The sequence below is a fragment of the Parasteatoda tepidariorum genome, chromosome 4, assembly GCF_043381705.1.
Source record: "Parasteatoda tepidariorum isolate YZ-2023 chromosome 4, CAS_Ptep_4.0, whole genome shotgun sequence".
Lineage (NCBI taxonomy): Eukaryota > Metazoa > Arthropoda > Arachnida > Araneae > Theridiidae > Parasteatoda > Parasteatoda tepidariorum.
The window spans coordinates 17239446-17266993 of NC_092207.1; the positions used below are offsets into that span (position 1 = coordinate 17239446).

Sequence of the window (27548 nt, forward strand, 5' to 3'; positions counted from 1 at the left end):
AAAAAGTTTAGCTAATTACCTCGTGGAACTTTTTGGAACTAAGTTTCGAAAGTCATTCAAACATTGTAAAATGTCAAATGATAAGATATAAACTATAAGTTTGTCAAGAGTATTAACTAATCCAACAAATTGAAAAATTGTACTATAATTTCAGACTAATTACTCTGATAAAAATGTAACAGTAAGGTGAAATTCCTATCTATATTTCTGAAAAAAAAATTTAAAAGTTACATTTAAAAAAAAAATTTTCAAACATATTTCTCATTTGCATTGTATTCTCGTCGGTCAAAAAAGTAAATTATAATGTTTGGAAAGATTATAAATACTTAATTTGGGCTATATTAAAACTGCCTACACATATTTTAGCTGAAAATTTAATTTTTGACTTTTGGCCAAAGATAATGGTCTTCTGGCCCACAGTACGATTGCGGAAAATCTGAAAATCGTGCTTACAGTCTAACTATAATTCTTAAGAACAATCCTCTCCTGACGTCATCATGACTCTTTTGTAAAAGTTTCTGTAAGCCCAGCGGACCTCTTTACCCTCCAGAAACACTTAAAGGAAACAGTTGGTTGTTTCATTAGATTTGAATAGTTGACAATATACGACAATAATTTAGTGTCTTTGTTATATTTTTGCTTATTCCTAAAAGATTACATCATTAACGATGATTATATTTATAGCATGACGGAATTAAAAACTTTTCTCAGTAAGATCATTTTTTTATAAGTGTTGTTTATTGCTTTTTCTAGCTTCATTCTGGTAAAAATTATTGAATCAAAATAGATCTGCCTGATATTGTAATAATGTTTTGTATTGTGCATTTGTATAGAAACATAAAAGTTCTAAAAAGTTTCAAATATTTTATTTTAGATTTTAGTTTTACTATACAAAAAGAAAAGATTCTCGTTTTACTCTTATTTAATCTTGTTTTTTTTTTCATTCTGTCATATATTGCATTCTACTATGAACAGAGAAAGGGAAAATCTACATTTCGGAGTTTATTCTTCAGTTTAAAATAGCAATGTAGCTTGTCATCCGTATTTTATCCATATAAATATGCATTTTATTCAACATTGAAATGAATTTCAAAACAATAAAAGTTCGTAGATAATATAATATTTAAAATAAATCGCAACTTACTTTGTAAAATGTACTTTTGTCTTCATTATCTCACCACATTTTAAAAGAATTAACATCAAAGCAGTCCATGGAACTAAAATAAAACAAATAACCAAACGATTACAAAGAACTTTAAAAATTCAATTAAAAATGATAAAAGAAAACGATAAATGCATCAATCTAATTAATCGGTAAGCTTTTTGCCGTAAGGTGGCGCTAAAACCATTAGCCATTTTTATTTCCTTAGGAAAAAAAAGTATCGTTTTTTTTATAAGCTTTAACATCAGAGTGGAAACTCTTTATATTTCTATTTGACTAGTACATACAGAGTTTTAAAATTAGATACTTTAAGAGAGCATACAACTTTCTAAAACTCATGAACATAGGATAATATTAAGAATGTTCCGAAAATATGTAATTCAAATTTTTTTACTTGGAAAAGAAATAATCAATTATTTCTCTTCATTAAAAAAAAAATTGCGGCCATAAATGTCATCCCCCAGTTTTTTTTCTCTAAACTACTTCCCTTAATCATAGTTCGTGAAATTCTCCCTTTAAACTTTCAGATGAAAAAATATGAAGTTTTGAATATTTCAGAGAAGTGTTTAAAAACATTCTGATTAGGAAATCTCTTGTTTATGTTCATTAGTTTTCGTGTTATCTAAAAGTTAGTTTTTGGAGTTTTTTGGAGTTAGTTTTTTTTCTCTTATGCGCCGGTCGGTTTAGTTCAACTAATAAATGATGAACTTCACGTAGAAATTGATATCAATTTCGAATGAATTGAGATTCGGAATAGTTGAAAAATTTATTTTATTAGTTTTTCGAAAATTCAATTTAAAGAAAATTAATATTCCTTTTACCCTTATTACTCTTATATCTGAGGGTATTAAAACGTCTTGAAAAAAAAATCGAAATTGACAGGTAATAGCGTGCAGACGACAGAGATCTTTAGTTATTTAAAAACAATAAATGTTAAGTATTATGTTACAAATAACAATATTAGTTGTAACTATATGTTCCAACTTAAAAACACAATATACTTTATGCGTTTTTACATTATATCTATATATATATAGTTAGTCGTTCTTTCTTTTAAATATCAGGATTACAATAAATGAAACAGATATGTTATGTTTATTGACTGAAATGTATTTTAGTTGCTGTCGTTGTTGTTGTTTCTAATGCGATTTGCCATACTAGCAAGCCTGCTTGGTGAAACCGAGCAATTTTCAAGGCAGAGTGTGAGTTTCTTGTTTTTCAGTGGCGCCATACCACACCATACGTCGCACCCGTTTATAGGGCGGACCCATTCATACATCCATTCATTCATCCACAGATCGCAATTTTGACCAGAATTAGAGAGCGATCGATCTCCAATCCAGTACCCCCAGGGGTTTTGATTTGTTATGGAAGCATGGAGGACTCATGCAACTCGACAGATTTAACGTGCATCAGTCACTTTGCTACACGGGGAGTCTTCGGGCGGCGGGGTTTGAACCCACGAACTCTCGGACATGGGCCCAGCGCCCTACCGACCAGGCTGTCCCGACCTCGTATTTTAGTAGAGAGACATAGCTATACCAGAGCTTCCGTCTTACTTAACTTTCAAAATGTAAGGAGTAGCCGCAATCTCGAAATTGTATCCTTAATAGTTTAGTCGGGAGAGCTGTCAAGAGTTTAGAAATTTCAATCTTAATTTTACTATTTGAGTATCTCGCTGTATATTTTGAGAAGTTTTTAAGCGAATTGAAAATTATTTACACGCAATTATAAAATTCGTTTTATCAAAGATAATTCTATGCAAAAAAAGAATTTTTAATAATTACTTATTATTTTAGTTAATAATATTGGGAAAGACTTTTTTTAATTTTAAGGTCCACAGTTATTACGCAAATTTAAAGAATGTAATTCGATATGGCAAATTGAAAAGATTGAACGAAAGCGGTTGAATAATATAAAATTAATTCTTTCAAATTTTGTAAAAATTACCTTACAATTCATCATTTTTTATTATTAAATAAATGTATGAAAAACAATAAGAAAATATTAAAAACTATTTTTATCAACACAATTTTTCAATTCGTTTAAAAGGTTCTCGAAATGTAGAGAAATATGCAAAAAATAAAAAACATTAAGGGGCCCAAAGTTAGGAGTGTTCTCTTGGCCCCCCCCCCCCCNCCCCCCCCCTGTATACCAAAAATACGGTTATTTTCTATATTTTGAATATTATTGCAATCTATATATAAGAAATCCAGATCCGTCGAAAAAAGGGTATGTTAATTCAGCGAAAGAGCATTTTGTGAAAGTACAATAACTTAAAATGTCGTCTGTATAAATTAATTAATATATTTGAGGTCACCCGTTTGAGTTCTATCTATATAGTACGTGAAAATCGGATCCTTTAAATAAAAGGTATCCAAAATGTTTCGAATTTTTTTTTCTTTTAGCACACAGTACAATATTTTGTTGAAGAATTGGAAAAAATTAAGCATTAATGAGTTTAAAAAAATTTTGAACCTAATGCTTTCTTAAGTTCTTCATTTTATAATTCTATAATCAGATTTTTTTCTTTAAAAAAAATTAGAAAGAAAAGAAAAGTTGCGGAATGTTTTTTTAAGAATTTTTGCTTGCCAACACATTTGGAAAGAAAAAAGTTCATAGTTTTATTTTATATAAAAAATAGAAAAATTATATTTCAGTCAAAATCGGCTAAAAGATGGTTGTCGCGGGTACCTTAAAAGAGCTTATTTTGAGCTAGGTTTGTTTTCAAATAAGTTTTGTTCATCGTACAACATTGGATCATTCTAAATCCATTTATTAAAGTGAGATTAAATCTATGGAACTAAAAGGTGCAATAAAAAAAGTTCCTTATTAGCCAAAAAATGTTTGACCTAGTTTATTAAACATTGCAGAATTTTTTTAACAGAGCCCTTGAAATGTCAGAGTAGCTTTATTAAGAATCTACTAAAAAAATATATGAAAATGTGGCCTACTATAATATTTCCCAAATCCCATCATATTTTAAAGTGATATTGAGTCTCTGCCAAGAAATTAAATATTTTGCGAATAATTTTACAAATTGTTTACTTTTTTTTTCTTTCCTCCAGACGTGGACACGCACCTAGGTTTGCAAAACCCTTACCCGTATAGTCCACGTCTGGCTACCAGTCCAACTCGCCACAACCCGGCGAGCTAGCCTGATCAGTGGGAATTTATTTAAAAAAATTTAACAAATTGTTTACTGCTGAAAAAAATATATCAAAATGTGGTCTACTATAATATTGCCCCAATCCCTTCCCTTCATATTATGAAGTGATATTGAGTCTCTGCCAAGAAATTAAATATGTGGCCTACTATAACATTGCCTCAATCCCTTCATATTTTTAAGTAATATTGAGTCTCTGACAAGAGATTAAATACTTTATAAATATTTTGCGAGTAATTTTACAAATTGTTTACTTCTGAAAAACTTATTAAAATATAGCTTCTATAACTATTGCACCAAGCCCTTCATATCCTTAACTGATATTGTGTCTCTGGCGTAAAACTAAATACTTAATATTTTGCAAAACAATTTAATAATTATTAAATGAATTTTGCTTTGCAGAAAAGAAAAAATATTAATAACTAAATTTTTCATTTCCAGCTATGCACAAATTTGATGCAGAAACAATATTTTTAAAAACAACAGTTATTGTTCTTAAATCCCAAAATATGACATTTTCAGACAATGGAAAATGATCTTACGAGAAAAATATGTTAATTACTTTTCATAAATTTTCAATTCATCTAAATAAATTCCCCCAAAACTTCTAAACTATTGTTTAGAATATTCTTTATTTTGTCGCCTCATATTCACTAAATTTCAATACCAAAAACAATATTAAACTAAAACTAAACTGAACAGAAGCTTAGTTTTTAAATCTCAGGAAAAAAATCTAAAGCGTCGACAAAAATCTAAATTCAAAATTCAAACAGGCGGTTTAAAATAAAATAAAAAAGAAGCTCATAGAAGTTGGAAGAAAATGCTGCTGTTTATGTACATAAATGAATAAAACGGAAATCCGTCTTTAAATTTCTCACTTTGTGCAAATTCTCTAGAGAATATACATTCTCTATTGTTTACCTTTAATAAGAAATTCACTCAAGTAACAAAAGAACAGTAAATTGAAAACCTTTGGATTTAGATATATGGTGCTAGTTTTCCCAATTGAGAGCCCAACACATCTTTTTTTTTAAACACATCTACGAGCGAGATTAAAATACAGGGACTCGGAGTAACGTCTTATTGTGAAATGCAAATTTGTTTAAAATTCGTGTAGTGATTTGAATTAGAAAACTTCATTCGATTGTATTTTAGATGCATAAAAGTTACCTTTATTGCATTGATTTATTTTTTTGTTGATCTGTTCTTGCTTTTACGTAACAAGTAATAGAATTATAATAACTTATTTTAAATAAATATTTGCTTTTGTATTTTCGTTTTTCTATTCTTTTTTATTCTACTGGCTCATCGTTTTGATTGTCAGCATAAGCTCATCAGCGTTCGATGTACCATGAATCTGCCTACGCTGTTCATTATTTAACATTTTGCTAAATTTTCCGCCTTAGTCTTGTCTAAAACTGAATTTTTTTATTTTAACGTCTTTTGTACTTTATTTAACTTTTTACTTTAACTTTTAACTTTTGTATTTTATTTAAATTTTGTACTTTATTAACTAAGCTATGCTATCTATTACACTGCCCAACCATATTTAAGTGACTACCCCCTGCTTCGATGTCAACGTTGGTTGGTTGGTTCTAATGCCATTTGCCACACGGCAAGCCTACTTGGAAGAAACCGAGCAAATTTAAGGCAGAATGTGCGATTCTTGTTTTTCAGTGGCGCCATCTATGGCCAAGAATTCGACTTCTGCCACAACATATGTCACATCTGTTTTATAAGGCGGATCCATTCATACATCCATTCATACATCCACAGATTGTAATTTTGACCTGAACGATCGGTCTCCAATCAACACCTCCTAGAAGTAGAAAGGCCTCAGCACGGATCAATTTAGTAGTCCTATGTGATGAAGTTAACTGCGCAATGGACGAAAAATAAGAAAGATATCATTGCGTTAGGGGTACTAAGCTGCGCAGTGGTTGAAAATGCAAAATATGTCATTACATTTGGACTACTAAGGGATATTTATGGTAACCCGTACTGAGGCCTGTTCTTTCTAGGAAGTGTTGCTCCAATCCAGTACCCCCAGAGGTTTGATGTCAACGTGAAATGATCAATTACAGAAAGCAAGTGATAGTACATTGCAGTGGAGCGTATATAAAGGGTATCTGAGGGAACTATCTTTAAGGGATCTGAGGGATTTTAAACATCTGACTTTTTGGAAATTCAATTTCTCACGAGCAATTCAAACAATTTTGCTAAAATTTTAACATCTTGCCGTGTAAAATTATATTCTTTTAAATGATGGAAAATATTGTCTACCTTACATTTCAAAATTTTTTCAACCATTATTAAATAAAAATAATGAAAAATAGAAAATATTTTAGAAAGGTTATTTCTTGCATGGAATTATCTCTAAGTAAACGAATTTTATAATTGTGGGCAAAAGTTTTTAAATTCGATTAGAAAGTGCTTGAGATATAACAAAATATGCAAAAAGTAAAATTAACATTAAGGAGACCGCACTTTAAAGCGCGTTCCTGACCAAACTACTGGGATCATATTTCCCAGATTCTTGCTACCCCCGGTATTTTAGGGGTCAGAAATCCGATCCCGTCGAAGAACAGGCATGTTTATTCAGAGAAACTACGTTTTTGTGTTTTATTTCGTAATTTAAATTATCGTCTGCCCTAATTCATTCACATATTTGAGATCATTAAGATTGGATCTTAGAACGTGAAGATCCGATCATAAGATCAAAAGTTATTAAGGGTGTTTCATTTTTTTTTCTTTTGCGAGCTGTGCATATATCTTTTTTTTAACGGTAGTCAGAGAGCTTATCGTTCTTTAACATGGAAGATGCCGGATGTGTTCATTTGCGTTGCCTGGACCAAAGTCATGGAGGCGAGGAGCAACATTACCCTGAGCCACACTGTCACAAGTACCCATTCATAGGTTGGGCCACATTCACACATCACACAGTACTACACACAAAGGGAAAGATCCATGCCTTGAGCAGGATTCGAATCCGTATTCATTGGCTTCGCGTCCCGCAGTGGACTGATCGTTAAGACATGGTTCCCAGCAGATCACCAAAGTCAAGCATCACTGACTACGGTCAGTGTCAGGGTGGGTGGCCACTTGGATCAGTCTGCGTAGGGACAGAGGTTGTGCGGTATTGGTCCTCGTTAAACTGTTCTACCGTAAAGTGCTCGACTTCGCGTGCCGGTCGTCGGGCTACCGAAACAGGGGTGCCATCCCCTCTGCAAAGGTTCAAAATTGTGATGGCATGTCTTCGGATTATCTTCAAGGATGTTTCCCAAACTGTCGCCGATAGTCCATTGTGCAGCTCTAGTGCGACGTAAATGAACAACAACAACAACATCATTGGATTCGCACTTGTGTACACAAATCTGCATATGTGTATAAACATCTACGGATGTATACATAAATCTATGTGTGCATATACGTTAAACATATGATTTGCGCGTGCACTAGCTGATAACTGCAAAATATAGAAAAAAATTCCCATGGCTTTGTTTCTATAAATGTGGGTAACAGTAAAGGTTATCGTAGGGCCGAGATCAAAGATCAGCACTGGGGGGGATATTTTTTTCTCGTTAGTTGCTACTTCATTTGATCATATCTCATCGAATTTATTTGTCGTTATTCATACAGAATTTTTTAAAATCGGTTACCGAAGTTCAAATTTATGGTCAATTCTTTACAGTTTGTAAAATTTTGAAAATATCACCTGTCTTCTCACCCAATAAAATAGTCTTAAAACTCATATTAATTTCAGGTAATAAGTTAATTTAATTACTTTTTATGAGTCAATATAAATCCTATAACCTTTTGAGTTTTATAAAAAAAGAATTTCAACTTTGATAAAACTCAAAAGGTGATCACATTAATAATAGTTTTATATCAGATTGTTTCTTGAAAACGGTTCTCACAACTCTCTAAATTTTATATTTTTTCAACCATTTTTCTAAAATTTTTGTTCATTTTTATTTTTTAATTTCTTTCTTTCTTTGTTTATTTTTTTGCCTTGGCGAAACGAGTATTTCCAGAAACAGCGAAGTTGACAGCGACGGATGACAGTAACTTTTAAAAGAGAAGAGTTGCCTGCATAGATTTCCAAAGAAACATTGCATACAAAATGCTCTGGGGAGTTTATTCGGAGGTCTTTTTGACATGGAGTTTGACATGAAGTCAGAAGAAACAAATCTCTGTGTACTTTGCGTTAAGTTTTCATTTAAAATAATCAGGTTTACAAGCTTTCAATGTAATTTTAGAGCAATCTGTGTAAGATTGTAACAGTAAAGTAAAGTAAACTATCACTGATGTGTGACAGATAAAAATTGCATTGTGAAAAGTGGTACGATTTAGAAAAAACATCCTATACGACATTTGAAATTAACTCTCCATCGTTTGAATATGTCATTTACAGTTCTGTGCATGTAAGACAATTAACATCGAAAATTGGTCGAAATTGCGATAGACAATAAATTTTGCTTATGTTTAGAAAACAATTGTATCTTGTATCGGCATCAGGAAAGGATCTTTGACTAGTTAAATTGCTTAGTTATAATCTAAGGCAGGGGTTTCCAACTTACATGAGGCCGGGGGCCACAATTAAAAACACAAATCAAATGGCCCAGCAATCGCTGGTCGATTCGAATTCNGACTCTTTTATGTTTGAAAGAACATTAAATATTGCTGTCAGATTTTTACCAAGTTGTACAAAACAAAAGTATTGAATTACAAATTAAAATAAAAAGTAGATTTTTAAATATATTTAATTGTTATTAATAATATTTTTAAAAATATTAAATAAATAGTAAAAACTCGGGCTACAATAACTTTAATGTGCACCTATCTATTAAACAATTAATGTGCACCTATCTGTTAAACAATTAATGTGCACCTATCTATTAAACAATTAATGTGCAACAGATATCAAATTGTTAAGATATAAAACTTTAAAAAGGTTCATATTAAAACTTACATAGTAGCACACAGAATGTTCAGTGAGAAAATTGAGGTTTATCTGCTGCAACGACCAGAGAATGGATATTTACATTTTAAATTTAAAATTTACAAGTGTGTGTAAATATTTTCGTCCAAAATGAGTGGTTTTAAAAAGTTAAATCGGAGAATTCCCTCGAGAAAATTTCTGATACGCACATTCAAATTATATTCGCAAAGTACAAAAAAAATGAAATAAAAAAGAGCAACATACACGATTATTTTTGTATTTGAATAAATATTTTCTTGGATGCAAAACCTAATAAATAAACTTTTTTGCGCCGTTGGTATGTTAAATTTCACAGAAACGAAGAAATTAGGTTTTTATTAACGAGAAAAGTATTTTAAACCCATATAGATTTCTTACGAAAATTGTCCGTAAAAAATGACAACTAATATATTTTAGTTTGAGGGCCACAAAAAAAGGCTTTGTGGGCCTGATGCGGCCCCCGGGCCGCCAGTTGGAAACCCCTGGTCTAGAGTGCGCAGGATCACGTTGTGTGTAAATGAAACTGAGAAGCTGAAAAGTTTTGGAAAAGGAATGGTCTACGAGGAGAAAATTTGAGCTTCCCCTTAGGAAAATTTGCCATAGGGAAGCCTATGGTAATCTATGGNAGAAACGAAGAAATTAGGTTTTTATTAACGAGAAAAGTATTTTAAACCCATATAGATTTCTTTCGAAAATTGTTCGCAAAAAAATGACAACTAACATATTTTAGTTCGCGGGCCACAGAAAAAGGCTTCGCGGGCCGGATGCGGCCCCCGCGCCGCCAGTTGGAAACCTCTGATCTAAGGACTCTAGCTAATTCAGAAAGTGGTCTAAATGTTTTATTTCGATTCCGTCCTCATGCAAGTTAATCAATGCCCAGCAAAGAGATACAAAATATCCATCCAGATTATCAGAAATTTTTAAAAGGAGTTTTTTTCTTTCTTTCTATTTTCTGATAATAAGATGCACACAACTCGAGAAGAAGAAGATCACTGATACATAACTGCATAACCAATCGCTTCAGAGAAAGTTTCTCCGTATAAGTTACAATGTTAATTAACACGTAATAAACGTTAATTAAACGCAACGTCGTATCACATATCGAATTGGAAAAAATATTATTCTTTCCTGCGTAAGTCTTTTATTTAACCTAAATTTATAATGTATTTTATTTTAAATGCAATTATTTTTGTTTTGCATATCGGGCAACTTTGTTGCATAATTAGTTTGTTTATACTCTACACGGCTTCGTTTATACTCTACACGGCTTCGTGACTATCTTTGTGTTAATTAAGAAATAAACAAAATCTTTCTTTGTGAAAGAATATAGAATGTGTCATTTAAGGCAATGCATATTTGACGGACTCTGCTTACTCATAATAGAATGGAAAGAACAATCGCTGAAATAAACAAATGCTCTGTTTTAATAGCCAATCAAGATGCATATCCACATGCAAGTATCCAATTGAAAAATTAATCACAACTGTTATGTTTGGAATTATTAAAATTAAACAAATTGTGAGAATTAAATTTTAGTTCCCTTATTTAAATTTCGCAATATTAAAAAAAATCTCGATGAATTAGCGATTTCTAATTTTACTTATTTATTTATTTGAATTTTTAATGAGTTTTTTCTTTTATTAAATGCTTAACTATTTCCAATTTTTAGTCAAAATAGAAGAACAAAAAATTAAATTTTTACATCAAGTTCAAGATACTACTAATGTAGCACTTTTTAGCAATGTTTACTTTCCTTGGCAAATGAGCTTGAAAAAACTTTCAATTTTCTATGACTGAAATTCTTGCATAAAACAAATTTCTTTTATTACAATATACTCTTTATTTTTATTTATTTAATAAGGAAGCAATGTCAATTTGAATATTGTCACTGATTTTACAAGTGCATACAGATAGACGAGAAATAAATTGGTTTTATACAGCACTCTATGTTTTTTTTTTCTTATAAAAATATCTCAACCAAACTTGTAAATAAATATGAACACATTATTACCTGGAACCTATTCATAGTTGATCAAACTGATCATCGTTGGCCTTAACGCAAACTGCTAAACAGGGCCCGCAGTGGCCCTGGGTATGTATTGAATAAGGGGCTTCAACATTTTCCTGACTATATAACTTGTATAAATTTTATTCTAGTAAAAATGCCCCAAGTCTATATTAGTGTGCTTAATGCAGAATTTCACGCATCATCCTGCATTAATGCTGCCCTAATCATTTTCTTAATTTGACTGATAAGCTACTGAGGATTAAGAATCTGATTAATCTAAATTATCTGATAATATCTTACAATTTATCTTATAATTAAATAATCTGATTAATCACCATTGCGTCTTCATGCATGTATATGGAGCCTATTTTGCACACCGGTTGACTGCATCCGCCGATGATTTTTTTATTGAAATTACATATTAGCCTAATCAATGCCCTATAGCGTCTTTTAAACCATAACAAAAGGGAAACAGTGACCTATATTCGCTATTAATTTTATTGGCCTTTTTCGGATTAAAATTAGACTTTTGCAAGCATGTAGTAAACAAGCAAAGCATATTCTTAAATAAAGATTAAAAATTTTATTTAAATATTTTGAATGTTACTATTTGGGGTTTACTAAAACTTGGATGCAATGAGCAAGTACCCCTTCTGCCAATGCTATAATCATCCCTTGACAAAAAATATATTTAATTTTTTTTTGCCGTAGGCTGCAACTCACCAGCTGATATATTTTTCCCAAATTTTGCACAAATATTTCCAGGATGCCTAAAATTTATTTTTAAAAAAAATCCAGTGCAAGCATTGCTTTCAAAATAAATCACGCGGGAAAAATATTTGTTAGATTCAAGTTTTTTTTCACAGATGGTCAATCATGTGTCATAAGAGAGTCTGGGAAATGTGCCTTTTATCATAAGAGAGAGTCTTTAGCTGCGCATGTGCAAGTAGAACGCAGAACTAGTAGTTTGTAAAAGCTTAGCACATCCACTTGTCTCGGAGACAGATCATACGGAAGAAAGTTTTTTAGATTCAAGTATGTTTATAAGTTAAAAAATATTTGATTCTAACTTCATCGAAATTACTTCTTGTTGTTCTTTCAAATTTAAGTTAAAAAATATTTGAGTCAATCAAAAAAAAAAGTTTTTTTTTTCGGCTTCAAATTTTCTATTTTGGTTTGAAAGAAGATCATGGAAATGAACAAAACAATTTTGCAACTCAAATTAAGTTTTTCATCTAGTTGACCTGTTAATTTGAAGCAATTTTTCCTTTAAACCTATTTCTAAAAATTTAAAATTCAGTAAATTCAACTTACTTAGTTTATCTTTCACCCAAGAAGAACTGTTATCGAACTTTCTTCTCGTTGCTTTTTAAAAATTCCAGTCGTTTTGTATTTTTGGCCTCGACAATTTTATTAATGTTTAAAAGAAGATTGACACATTCCTCGAAACCAAATTAACAATCTTACTCCCCAAATGTATTTTTTTTTTAATTTCGACGAATTAATTTTAAGCATTTGTGTTTTCCTTTAGGTCCATTGCGGAAAATTTAGGATTAATTAAAGTTAACTTTGGCTAATTTAATTTACCTTTCCCCGCAGAAAAACTGTAAATTAACTTCCTTCTCGTTGTCCACTGCAAAAGTAAAATGAAAAATGCATCAATCAAATTAATGTAATTTTGTATTTTTGGAGTGAAATTCCCTCTTAAGGTTTTTAAAAAATATTGCTCGAAACCTAGTTAACAATTATGCCCTTCAAATTAAGTTTGTTATCGTTTTGACTTATTAATTTGAAGCAATTATTTTTTTTTGGCGTATTTCTGATAAGTTAGGATTCATGAAATTTAATTTAACTTACTTTTCTCCCGAAGGAAAACTGTTTTACTATTTCTAACTTTTTTCCCCCACTTCTTTCGATTAATTCATTTAAAATAAAATAAAGATAAAAAATTTAAAAAAAGATGTATTTTACCTTTTTTTTTATTTTTTAAAATATAAAAATAAATATAAAAACAAAAAAAGATAATAAGTATAAAAAATAAATAAAGGAATAAAGATAAAAAAAGATGTATTTTCCCTAAACTTTTTTGCATCTATTTTCATAATAAAATGTCGAACTTATTGCGTAATTGCCTTCTATAATCACTTGTCTATACGATACACCCTACGGTAGAATTATCTGTTAGATTCAAGTCTGTTGAATAAGATGGCTACTGTTGTGCTACGAGAAAGTTTTGAAAATGTGTCTTGCACCTTTATTGAATTTATTTAGCTATGCGGGCTGAAGTTTCCACTTCAGCCCGCATATCTCTATTTGAAGGTACATAAGAATCTCTATTTGTATGTTTCAATTCGGTTTCCAAAGAAGTTTTGTGATTAAAAATTATGACATTTTCAAAAATGCATCAGCAAGATGGTGAAATACATATGTAATTTTAATTTTGATGAAATAATTTCCTGTTGTCCCTCACAAAACATAATTAACATAATAACATAATAATTTTAATAAACATAATAATTTTAATGTCATTATATTAAATATTAAAATTTTATTTGTTATTAATATTACAATATTAAATATTATATTAAATTTACATTAGACAAATTAAATTATTTAATAAAAATAACTTAATGTGTCTAATTTCTCTTACAGTTTTAACTGAAAAATCTTGAAATCAAATTAACAATCAAATTAGTAATTAATTTATTGTTTTGACTGATTAATCTGAAGAAATTTTTTTTATCACTTCGGCATATTTCTGAAAACTTTGGAATCATAAAATAAACTTAATTTTTAATAACTTAATTTACCTCTTGCCTGAATAAAAACAGTTAAAACTCTTACAGAACTTAACTACTTGTTGTTCCTTACAAAAGTTTATAAAAGAATTTTCTGTGGATCAAATATATTTTCGTCTTCAAATTTCCTATTGCGGTATAAAAGAAACATTCCTCGAAATCGAATTAACAATCGTACACCTCAAATTAAGTTTTTTATTGTTTTAATTTTTCTTTGAAGAAACTTTTCCCTTAGGGGTATTTCTGAAAGGTTAGGATTCATTAAAATTAACTTAATTTGCATTTCTCCGAAGAAAAACTGCTTTATTTTTTGCTACTTTTTCCTACTTCGTTTGATTAATTCATCTAAAATAAAGAAGAAAAAAAAGAAATATATCTCTCTCTTAAATAATAAACCCTGTAGGTTAAATATTTTTTATCTTTTTTTTATTAAAAGAGGCCAGAACTTAGTGTATAATTACCAGTTCCTAATTTGTTTAAAGCATCTGGCCCAGGGCAATATGCGTTTCAAATTAAATCAACAGAAATCATAAACTTTTAACTATGTTGAGAGTTTGGGAAAGAAACTGTTTGAAAAGTAGTTTGAAAGAGCAATAAGAATAATATTTATGAGCAAATTTACTTTCGTTTCCCTTATCAAGTTTCCGAGGACGAATTCCAAGAATGTTTATGTTACAAATTTGTAAAGTTTGAGTTTCCGGAATGTTATGAGTTTTCTTTTAAGAAAAGGAAAATTACATTCGCAAATAGTTACTTATTCGGTCCCTTCTTTTTTACGTAACCCATAATCATTTTTCTCATAAAGAGTTTCATAGTTAGTTTGGAGCGCCTAAAAAAGTTTTTTAAAAAAAATTCGATAATTTCCATACATGCCATACTTGGCCATTTCCAGAAACAGCGCCAATTTCAGTGAAAAAATTAATGAAACACAGGTACCAAATATTTTTTATGTATTCTTCAAGTAAATAAGCATTTTTTTTAAAAAAAATTGGTCCCTTAATTAGGGCTTTTGTTCACGCTGGGTACTTGGGTTCAAATCTAGTTCATTATCTTGGTTCTTAGTTCATTATCTTGGTTTCAAAACTTCTTTCAAAATTAAAATACAAAAGAGGAAACATTTTTCTCGGTTAGGCAGTTTAATATACATAATAGTGTTTAGATCTTACAAAAAGATTTGAGGTACAGTGTGCCAAAAAAAATGGATTACCCAGAATTGCTTTTGATCTAATGATGGGATCTTCACGTTCTAGGACACAATCTTAATGGTTTGAGGGGGTGACCTCAAATATACTAATAAATTAAAGCAAACGATATTTTAAAGCTACGAAATCAGACGCAAAAAGGTACTTTCTCTGAATAAACGTACCTTTTTTTTAAACGGATTCGGATTTTTGACGACCAAAATATAGGGAGTAGCCCAGGGCTAAAAAGAAGATATAGAAGGGCTGGTTAATTCCTTACTCAAAGCTGAAGGTACGATTCCCTACCTCATGACGACACGCCGCACACAGATTTCAAAAATCAGAACTAGAGGATATGAAAATTTTGCTGCTTATACTTTCAGTAAGATAAGAAATGAGTTGAATGTTCGGCACTTTTCTGATAATACCTGTCAAACTTTACACTGCCAACAAATTATTTCTGTTCAAAAATACAGTATTCATACATTTTATTGGTATTCGTTACAGTAAAAAAACATTTTTAAAGTTAGAAAAATATCTTAATGGTTTTCATCATCGTTTTCTTATCATTTTCTAATTTTAGCTTTTAACTCTTACTGTTAAATAAAAGAAAGCTTATAAGGACACTTTTATGGTTACGTTTTGTGATAACAGTAGTTTATTAATCGGGATGCATAAATTTAATATATTTTTTTGATATATGATAGCAAATGTTTTTAATACATTATCCCTAGAAAACAAAAACCTTAAATGTAATTACTAAAAAACATCTTTGGGTACATGATAATGGAAATATTACGCCCATAAATACTTAAAATTAAGGCGTTGTAATTAAAGCGTATAAATATTCTAAATAATGACATTAATAAATGGATTATGAAATTGAAAGAATTTTTAAGCATTAAAAACTTTTATTTTTAAATCTAGGGATTTTATTTTTTTCGACTTTGTACATTTTTTCTTTCTTTTTTGTTTAAATTTACGAGACGGTATCAATTTCAATGGCGAAATTCTAATGAAAGTTCTTAATCGTCTAAACGAAAAACGCAATGCTTTTTTTATTCTCACAGCAATGTAAATTCCTCTAGTACATTTGAGGTCATCTTTATATTTCCTGATGTAAAAAATGGAAAACTGCGCTTTCTCATATTGTGTTTTATAATAATTCTTGTCTGTCGCTATCAGGCAAGTTGATATTTGACTACTACAGTTAGATTTTTGCAATCAGGTGAGAAGAAAATCACCTCAAAATAAAAATTAAAAAATACATGGAAAACAATTAATACTAAATTTAGATTCTTAAATTCCCTATCTCTCTTATCAATTTAAAGCTAAAAGAAGAATTTTTTTAGCGTGTAGCACACCACATTTTGAAATTCCCTTAAAAAACTGAAAATGTATTGCAACCAGGCCGAAATGTTTCCTTTATTTCGCAGAAGTGATGTAGCGTTACTACCACTACAAATATTAAATACCATGTCACTAGTATATAAGACATGTTAACTCGTTTTAATCCTGAGGTACCTTTTGATAGATAAAAGTTGGCAGAGTCGATTTATAATTCCCCTCAGTACTATTGATATTTTCAGTTTTACAAACTGATTTATATCGTTTTAATCAATGATATTTTCTGTTTTATAAAATAATAAATCCGTTTCGATCCGTTTACTTTCAATTTAACAAACTGATGTTTTCTGTTTTTACCTTCAATTTAATAAACTGATGTTTTCCGTTTTTAATATGGATATTTTCCCTTTTATAGTACCGAAATTTTCCGCTACTAATACAGATTTTCTTATTTTAAGTATATTTTCAGTTTATAAGCTACTTTTATTTTTATATTACAGCTAAACAATTCCATTATTTAGTGACGTATTATTTATAAACTTTAAATGGAAGTGACTTAGTTGAAAAAATGCAAAGCAGTTTTAATAAATTTTTTCAGTTATTTACCGTACAATAATTTTTAATATTTTTAAAAAAGAAATTAAAAATTGACTGTTGCAGACGTATAATGCATGTATTGCATGCATAAAAGTAATTTGTTTTTTGATTTTTTTTAGAAAACGTTTCGTTTGGAAATGAATTTTTCTTTTCAAGAAACTGCATATAAAGTTACTAAAAAAATATAACTTATTTTTTCAGTCAACGTTGCTTTTGTCATCCATTTAAATTAAAACGCATCGAAATTTAGTAGCAAATATGGATTATTTCATATTATGTAGGAACGTTTTTGTGATTTTAACTTTTATTAAAAGTAAAACCCTTCTTTTTCATTTTTATTTGTAAGTTTAAATCCACTTACAATAGAAAGTTAAAAAAATTTTATCCATAGTATTAATTACGTATTTTGCGAAAAAAATTCTGAAGCAGTTTTTTTAATTAATTACAATTTTAAAATTTATTTTCCTTAATTAATATTTCAAACAAACTGCTTTTGGAAATAAATGATCTTATTAAAGCTCACCTTAAATTGAAGAGTACTTTAAAATAAAGAAGTACCATTTAATAATTTGGTTATATTGGTAGAATGTATAACGGAAATAAGTGAAACATTTCAAATAAACTTTTCACTTAAAAATTTACATCGAAATATGACGATTAGAAGACATTTCAATGCAAATTTATTTAATTGCAATTAAAGGAATTAATACTATGAAAAGTATTAGTATTTAAAATATTTCTATTTAATTGCAATTAAAGGAATTGATGCACTTTGTAATCTATGATTTTGAGTGAAAAATATTTTTCTATACATTCTTTAACTTATATAGATTAAGTATGTCTGAAAAAATATTTAAAAAAATAAATACTATCATTCTCTAATTTTAATTTCTTCTTTAAAGCAATCAGCATTGCTTTACTGAATGAATTAAATACGCTGATCATTAAAAATATTTCATTACATATTTTAAACATTAAACAAAGCCCTTAAATAATTACAAATTGCAAAATTGCAACGATTTTTCATTTAGAAAATTAACAGATCCGAAGTAATTGCTAACCTTTTGTTTATTTTTAATATTAATGAGGATTTTTGTTATGTGAATATGAACATTTTTAAATAAATTAAAATTTAAAAAAAAATTAAAATTAAGAAAATTTAAATAAAAAATAAACTAAAATAAATGGGTTTTTTGTGATTGGTTTATAAATAATGAGTATTATTCACAAACTCAATTTCAAATTTGCATTCATTTTTTATAGTAAAAATATTTTTATTAAGCTTTATTACGCGGGAAAAAAATTCTAAAAATTACCACACACACGGTTAATTGGATGGATAGACTACTGCCGGTCATTTTTTCGTAATTATCGAATAAAAATTCCAACAGTGCATGTCTAATTCATACTTATTGAAAGAGTTTATCGTCATTGAGCTGCTTTTATTCTTGCTAAGAGTTGCTTTTTATTCTGGATACAGCTCAAAATGTATATTTAGGAAAATGGATACAGCTGAAAATACAAATTTTTATGCAGACATGTTTAAGTTTTATTTTGCAGGCAAATTTGAACAATGGTAAGAACGTGAATATGTTTCAATTCCTTTGATTTGAAATTTTGAGACAGACACAGTAAACAAAAAAACTCTTCGATGAAATGTACGAAAAGGGGTGGATAGAATATTTTGTGGACTTTCTTTACCAAAATCGGATATTTTTTCCCATTAGCTTAAACTGATACAATGTTAGAAATTTCTCAAAAAAAAATAATTAGAAAAAATTTTATTTAATAATTTTTTTTTGTTGCTATTTTCAAACAAAACAATCAGATAACTATAAATAAGAAGGAATTCAGACTGGTTACAGTGAGAAAAACTGTTTATTAACTACTTTCATCTAATAAGGTTAAACAACCAGAATTTTATTACACTAACTGGACCTACCTAATAAAGCTATCTAGTTCCTTAGAGCTGGATACCTTGAGGGCGAATCTGTCAATCTCAAGACAGACAGAATCGGGGTGCGATTCCGAGGCTCGACACCTCAATCTTTCCTCCATTCCCTCCAACACACAAAGAGTGTTTAGTGTTAGTATTTCTAGAATCCGGATTATTAGAATATGATACTCTCATTCGCGCATAGATGGCAGCACCATAAAGCTGCTTAACACAAAGTCTAACATTTCCCATCTGTTACGATACATGAAATAAGAAGATAAACTAATTAAACCACATTCCACGGTTCATTTATAAAAAAAAATTGAAAAAACACAACTCAAGCATAACCTAACTTCAATACCCTTTACCTAAGAAAAAGCCTAACTCCAGTGTCCGGTGAAATTTTTTTTTACTTTTTTGAAACCGTGCTACTTGTAAATGGTTTAAAAACCACATAGTCTTATATTCGCGGTTTCTAAATACTAGTTGTAAACGGTTTCAAAACAGTATAGGTAAAAGATGATCTTTACCTTTACCGTAAACTTTACCGTTAATTGTACAGATAGACCACTTCCGGTAATTTTTCAATAATTATCGAAGGGAAATTTTAACAGCTTCTATTCTTGATAAGAGTTGCATTTTATTCTGGATACAGCTTTTTTTCTGATCCAGGAGTTCTCTTGTCTTCTGAAATTGGGTTTAAAATTAAAAGGTTGAGGAGTTGAACATTAGTGATCGTAAACCCCAAAAATTGGGCCAGTTGTTCAACGACGGCTATAACATATGAAATCGGATTGTGTAAAGCTATGAAAATGATTTATGAAAGATTTAGGAAGTTCTAACACACCAGAGCTTCTCTGAAATATTGAATTAACATTTAAAATGATTAAAGTACGCACAATTTTTTCAAAACCATGCATCAACATGTTTTAAAAGGTTTCTTATAAAATATTATTCTTAGAAAGTATATACGTTAAATAGAAGAAACATTTTTTTAATAAGAGATGCTTATTAGTAGTTCGTTAAATATTATATTAGTTGATATACTTAAGGAAAGAGTAAATACAAAGTCCAATTATATTTTATATGACAGAATTTACCTTGCGTTATCTGCTTCTTTTAAACATTTCATAACTTCTCAATTATGCGAGTTTTATTTTCTTCAGTTTTTGGAACTTAAATATTAAACGCTTGTTTATTTGAAGTTCACTCATAATTAAAGTTTAAAGATAAACGCGTTGGTATAAAAAGCGTTGAGCATGCAACATGAAAAAATTGAATGCACTATGAGATTTATATAATACTTTTTCGTTAAATTTTTAACTTCTAAATTACCAAGCATTTATATCACTGAAAAAATAAACTTTATAACGCTTATAATTAAAGAATTAAATTACACTCAGATTGTTTTATTTGTAGGAAATACTCATGATATGAGAGCTGTGTAAACTGTTGTATTTCGGGTACTGGACGGATTTTAAAGTTTTTTATTTTTTGTGCATAAGGTAGCAATTCAAATAACGTAAAAAAAGTTGTGTGGAAAACATATGCGTTTGCACATTAATGTATTTTTTTGTGAATGAATTCTGTCATTCTCTGACGGAAAAAAATATCTCAAATTAAACTAAACCGGTGATAGGTTTCAACATGATGTTATATTTTGAAGGGTTTGATGTTAATTTTTCGTATTCATTTTGAATTGTTTTCTTTTATGCTTGTTAATTTGGATTTTTATGCAATTAAAACCTATTTTTTATGTAAAATAAATAAACTTAGGTATATAATAAACCTCAAAAATAATAAAATTTTGTTGTTATATTTCTCAAATGAATAGTTTTATTAGGAACATATATTTTTTTAAACTCTGACTTGATTAGTTCACAGATAAATATATATCTTTCAACACGACATGTTGTACATGACTTGAACTGTGCCAAGTATAACGTCTGGTTTAAGGTATAAAAGTCATATCGTTTTCTTAGGTACAATTTGGGATGGTTAAAATATTACGTAAAGGTATTTTAAAAATTTTGGACTCTCTTCCCCGTTATCAGCAAAAATAAGCTCTGCAAAATAAGCTCTTAAAAAATAAGCCTGCCACACTTACATAAAAAAGTTGCAACACACGCTCTAAGTTCTTGTTTTCACTTTTTCTGTAGTAATCTAAATTGTGAATTAAATTCAAATAAACAGATGTAACTTTGCAAAGTTTATATTTTAATTTGTTTTATAAAATGTTTTGAGTAGAATATTCTTTAAAGACTTTAGAGTTTTCTTTGGTATTCATAACTGTTGAATTCTTAAACTCTTCTAAGAAATTTTTGTTAAATGTTTTCATTCCCCGAATTCAATTTTTATTTCACATTTGAAATTTTTTCATGTGTAACTTTTTTTTAATGATTTTAATTTTGCTTCTTAAAAAAATGGTATTGTACTGTCGTACGCAAGCATTACTTATACCCCTAGTCAGTAAAAATAAAAAAATCACAAACTCCCTTCACAAAAAAAATAGATGCTAACGTAATATTTGAATTGCCCTTTTATTTGGATGCAAGAGCTATAGCTTGTTATTTTCTAATCATATTTATTGAAAAAATACATAGTAATTAAAAAATTAAAAAAAGGTTCCTTAGTGCATGCATAAAGGACCTGAAATGATAATAACACTCTAGATAGTGTCTTGTCATTGGAATCAAATTCACTACTAAATACAAAATTACTTCACTGGATGGTGCAAATAATTACTAATTTAAGGTACCACACTCCCCCCCCTATTAAATGGTATAAATAATTAGTATTTTTTGTGACAATTTTTTTCCTTCAAGTAATGCAAATATTAATAAACAAGAATTGATGATACATCATATATATAAATAAATCTAATAAAAAAAAGTTAAAATTAAAAAACCAAATCGAGAATGACCTCCCCTCTTGAGTTTGAGTGGCCCTTTTGAAAAAAATTGGGATCCCCAACAAAATAAATCTGGCTAGTTCGCAAAACTCACAATTATTTTATAGTAATATTTTATTCAACATTTTCAAAAGTCAGTTACGGAAAATCTACTGCCTGAAGTTCCAAAACACTTTTTCATGAACTGTAGTGGTATATGATAAGTGTTATTGTTTTCAAAGTAAGGTATCAGTAAGCGTAAAGTAATTTTATTATTAAAACTGATTTAAATGATAAAAGATATCTATCGGAGGTCGCGTTTTTTCCCCTTTTTGTATAAGTTTTCTAATGAACTTAAACAATATTCTTAAAATGGCTTACTATGCAGAACTGTTCAACTAAAGAAAATTATAAATATTCTTTGCTTATTTCATTTTTTTTTCCATTTGAGATAAATCGGTTGCATGAATTGAAAATTAATAAATAGATAAATAAATAAATAACTCACAATTATATTTTCCCATCAATTAATAAAGACTTAATTAATATTAACTAAAACATATTCCAAGTCCAAAAATGATTTTAAAAATGCGCCAAACATTTAAAATCATCCATTTTAAATAGTAAAATAATATCCAAAAAACCTTAAAAAACTTACGCAAAAGTAATTAAAACATTAAAAAATCCCCCCTGTCTTATTTTTACGGTGCCTTGCCCGCTTTGATAATATCCCTCTGCAGATGCTGTGGGTTCTCTTTTTTTTTCGTCGTATGCCTGTTTAGTCAGTGGGGGTGCGACTGTTCCGGTTTTTCAGTGGCGCCATCTATGGCCAGGAATTCAACTTTTGCCACGCCACTCACACAAACACAACCCGTTTATAGGGTGGGTCACATTCACACTCAAAGGAGAAAGGACATAGAACACACACAGAGAGAAAGAAACATCCATGCCTTGCCCGGGATTCGAACCCAGGATCTTTTCTGATGCAAGGACAGTTCCCTGCCCCCTACACCGGCCGGTCGGCAGGTCCTCAGTTAGTATCATCAATAAATATAATCAACACAAATAAAGATACTCAACGACACGAATAAAGACTACCGATAACACAATAAAGGTAATATATAATCAGTTAATGAAACGTAAAGGTTTTATTTACGTTTGCATTAATAATAAAACGTAAGATTTATCATTTAAAATTTTTCCCCTCAAAAACAAACGTTATTTTGATTCGGCATCCTCTCCTAATCTAATAATTTGTTTTCTACAAAGTGGCCACTCGATGAAAAATATCTTACAAATTACCCAGACAAACAAAACTTTAAATGTCGTGTGCGGAAAATGACAAGAAACGTTTCAAAGTTACACAGAGTAACCAGATTTAAATTTTTAAGTTTTAAGCTAAAATGAAATGGCGGAGTTTTGATGGATTGAGTCTAAAACTTTTGAAGAGAACTTTGTTTTGGCGATGATTAATCACTTGAATTTTAAGTATTTTATACTAAACTTTTAAAATTATCATTCTGTAAAAATGCTTTTCAATGCTTATTAATATTTCTGCAACTTTTCCTCATATGGGAATTTTTTAATACGCACTTTCGGCTTGAAATGTTTGTGTAAGTAAAAAAATGTATTTCCAAAAATAAACTCATAATTTAGCAATTCTAATTAAGTTTATCGTAAAAAGCAAGCGATGGCACTTTTTTTAATCTAACATTAAAATTAAAGAGCGTTCTATATTCGACAAACGTTTTTAAAATATATTTATAACTAGCATAAAAGAAAATTCTAATTTTAGTTTAAAAAATTATGATCTTCAATGCTTATTAATATTTCTTTTATTTTCCTTCTTATGGAAATTTTTTAATATGCACTATTTCGGCTCGAAATGTTTGCATAAGTAATAAATGTCTCTCCAAAAATAAATTTATAATTTTGCGATTCTAATAAAGTTTATCGTAAAGAGCAAACAATGGCGCTTTTTATTTTTTTATATAACGGAAAAATTAAAGAGTGTTCTATATTCGACAAATGATTTTAGAAAATTTATAACTAGTAAGAAACAAAATTGTAATTTTAGTTAAAAGTTTTTTCGCCCCATAGCGCTGCTGTCTGTAAACTTGAAAATCGAAGAAAAATAAAAGAGAATCTCATCGCAACTATCAGAACTCCTTCAATAAATTTGAAGGAAATTACCGTAATTTCCTAATGTTCATCAACGACAGCCGCATGTCGAAAATAGCACACGTAACGGAAAGTACAGACTTATACCGCCATCTATCGAAATCTTCTTGAACTAAAATAGGATCTCTGGTAGAAAATTGAATGTCTTGACACACAATTTTTTTACAAAAACCATTAAAAAAATTGTAAACCGGAATGGAATATTTTTTGATATCTTTGATAACAGTGAATATTAGTTTTAATAGCAAGTTATCAGTAGGGAAAAGAAAGGAAGAATGGCTCATATGTGGTCTACAAGAAGGGCATACATTTTAAGTGTACGGCAGGAGTTTCAAAAATTTCTTCCGTTAAGAAAGAGATAACTTAGCAGGTGGTTGCCCATACATTGATTTAGAAAAATAAGAGGTTAAAAATGTAAGATCAAAACAAGTAGCGTTTCTTTTTTCGGTTTTCTGTATTGATGCGGGAAATAAATGAAAATATATGCCATTTAGCACTCGAAAGACGGACGGACCAATTCGGCCTCGCTCAATTTTCGTTGCTTTATAACTGAAAAGCCAGTGTGTGTAAAATCAAAATTTTTTTTTTGATGATATTAAATAAAATATTATACAGTTTCAAGAATCAAATTTACAATATATTTTTATTATTTTTTAAAAATGGATATATTTTAAGATCTTAGATGTCTAATCGATCTATATGCAAACAATCTGGGAAGGGCCAAACTGGCACCTTTAGTCTTTTTAGGTATACAGCAATTTTAAATCTTTTTAGTGTTGAACCATTTTTGTATCATACTGCTCAGTAATCATCAAGTAATTCATAATATCAAGTAATTTATAACTCGTTTTAAGAATAGCTTTTGTTTAACTTGTTGTTGTTGTTGTTTCTAATGCCACTTGCCACACGGGCAAGCGTGCTTGGTGAAACCTAGCAAATTTAAGGCAGAGAATGCGTTTCTTGTTTTTCAGTGGCGCCATCTTTGGCCAAGAATTCGACTTCTGCCAAACCATACGTCGCACCCGTTTATAGGGCGGACCCATTCATGCATCCATTCATTCATCCACAGAACGTAATTTTGACCTGAATCAGAGAACGGTTGATCTCCAATCCAGTACCCCCAGAGGTATTGATTTGATATGTGAACATGGAGGACTTTTGCTACTCGACAGATTTAGCGTGCATCAGTCACTTTACTACTTCGGCCGGCGGGGTTCGAACCCACGAACTCTCGGACATGGGTCCTGCGCCCTACCGACCAGGCTATCCCAGCTTTAGCCTATTTTTTAACTTAGTATTTTGAGACGGTGACTTGGAAATCATTCGTTTCAGCAAACATTTTGTAAAAAACCGAACTCATTATATTATGTTTTTACTGTACATATAAGTTTTAAATAATTTAATATACTTAAAATAACTTTTTTTATTATGTTTTTTTTTTAAATACTTTTATTTTAAAATAATTATTTATTCAAAAATACTACTCAAGAAACGTGATTTGATTTAACGTAAAATTAATATAACGTTATGTTTTCTAAAAATACTGAATTCCTAAACAAGAAAATAAAGTTAATCTTGAAATTAGATTGATTTAATATTCCTTTCAAACTGATTTACTCAGTGCATTTTAATTTTAAATTTCCCTAAGAAAGTACATCCGTGTTTCCGATTCAAAAATTCCTTTCTCCTTTATAACTAGCATGATATTTTTTTTTCTTCCCTAGTAATGGAACACAAGTTTACCTTAAAAATCCCAGTCTCGAGTTTCGGGCTCAGTACCGTATGTGACGAAACAAATATTTTTCTTGAAGTTTCAAATAATAATATTTCATCCAATACCAAAGTTTAGGAGGAAAAAAGTTTAAAAACATTTATAATCTGACATATATTTTCCTTGGCTGCTTGGAGAGAGACAAATTTATAGAATTCCCGCCAACCTTTTCTAATATTTTTACATTTCGCCAAAGGAAAAAAGTTTGATGTCCAAACACCGGCTTTCCCAGCTTTTAAAGTGAATTCCTTATATTTGGTATATATTTTGAGAATTCGGCGTTTCCTAGTCCTTTTCCCACATATATCTGTCTATACCTTAAGGAGAAATCGACATTCCGATAAATTTAGAATTTAAAGAAAAAGCAATTTACCGTCGGTAAAAATTTTATTTAGGTTGATCAGCGACTTTGAGCTACCGATCGAAATGATTTACGAGATTTAGAAAATGGACGTTTATCCTGAATGCTGAGAAATACACAATTTTTGAAATTTATTTTTCTTCAAGTGAAATGCTTCAATTTGTCAGTTACTATGTATTTATTAACTCGCTTTCATGGGTGTAAGAAAATAAGAGTCATTAAAATCGAAATTTTGTGCACTTTTTGGCTAGCTAGAGCACTTAAATCTGCACTGGTGCTTGATGCCTGATAATAATGTAAGTTTCAAACTCTTTCTATCCACTATAAGTAGAATTTAGTCCTGTATCATCGCTAAACAAATTTAATTGCAATAATCTTACAATTTGTTTTACTGTACGCTTTTATTAACTCGCTTTTGTCAATGTAAGAAAATAAGAACAGTTAAAATTGAAATTTTGACCACTTTCGGCTAGACAGAGCACTTAAATCTGTACTGGTGCTCGATGTCTGAAGATAATGTAAGTTTCAAACTCTTTCTCTCCACTATACATTTCTAAGCAGAATTTAGTCCTGTATTATCACCAAATAAATTTAATTGCAATAATCTTTCAATTTTTTTTTACTATACGCATTTATTAACCAGCTTTCGTAAATGTGAGAAAGTAAAAACCGTTAAAATTGAAATTTTGACCACTTTCGGCTAGCCAGAGCACTTAAATCTGTACTGATGCTCGATGTCTGATAATAATGTAAGTTTCAAACTCTTTCTCTCCACTCTATATTTCTAAGCAGAATTTAGTCCTGTATTATCACCAAATAAATTCAATTGCAATAATCTTTAAAAAAAAATTTACTATACGCATTTATTAACTTGCTTTCGTAAATGTGAGAAAGTAAAAACCTTTAAAATTGAAATTTTGACCACTTTCGGCAAGTCAGAGCACTTAAATCTGTACTGGTGCTCGATGTCTGATAATAATGTAAGTTTCAAACTCTTTCTCTCCACTATACATTTCTAAGCAGAATTATCACCAAATACATTTAATTGCAATAATCTTTCAATTATTTTTACTATACGCATTTATTAACTTGCTTTCGTAAATGTGAGAAAGTAAGAACAGTTAAAATTGAAATTTCGACCACTTTCGGTTAGCTACAGCACTTAAATC

At 29.7% G+C, this 27548-nt stretch overlaps 1 protein-coding gene across 3 annotated transcripts in view; it reads right to left on the bottom strand.

Moving 5' to 3' along the window:
* Positions 1-27548, bottom strand: part of LOC107448148 (G-protein coupled receptor dmsr-1-like) — a 402323-nt gene that overhangs the window by 218378 nt on the left and 156397 nt on the right. For all 3 annotated transcript variants that reach the window (XM_071179468.1, XM_071179467.1, XM_071179469.1), the window contains exon 3: positions 1145-1217. The gene's annotated coding sequence lies outside the window, so the exon portion shown is untranslated. The remainder of the gene's footprint in view (positions 1-1144; positions 1218-27548) is intronic.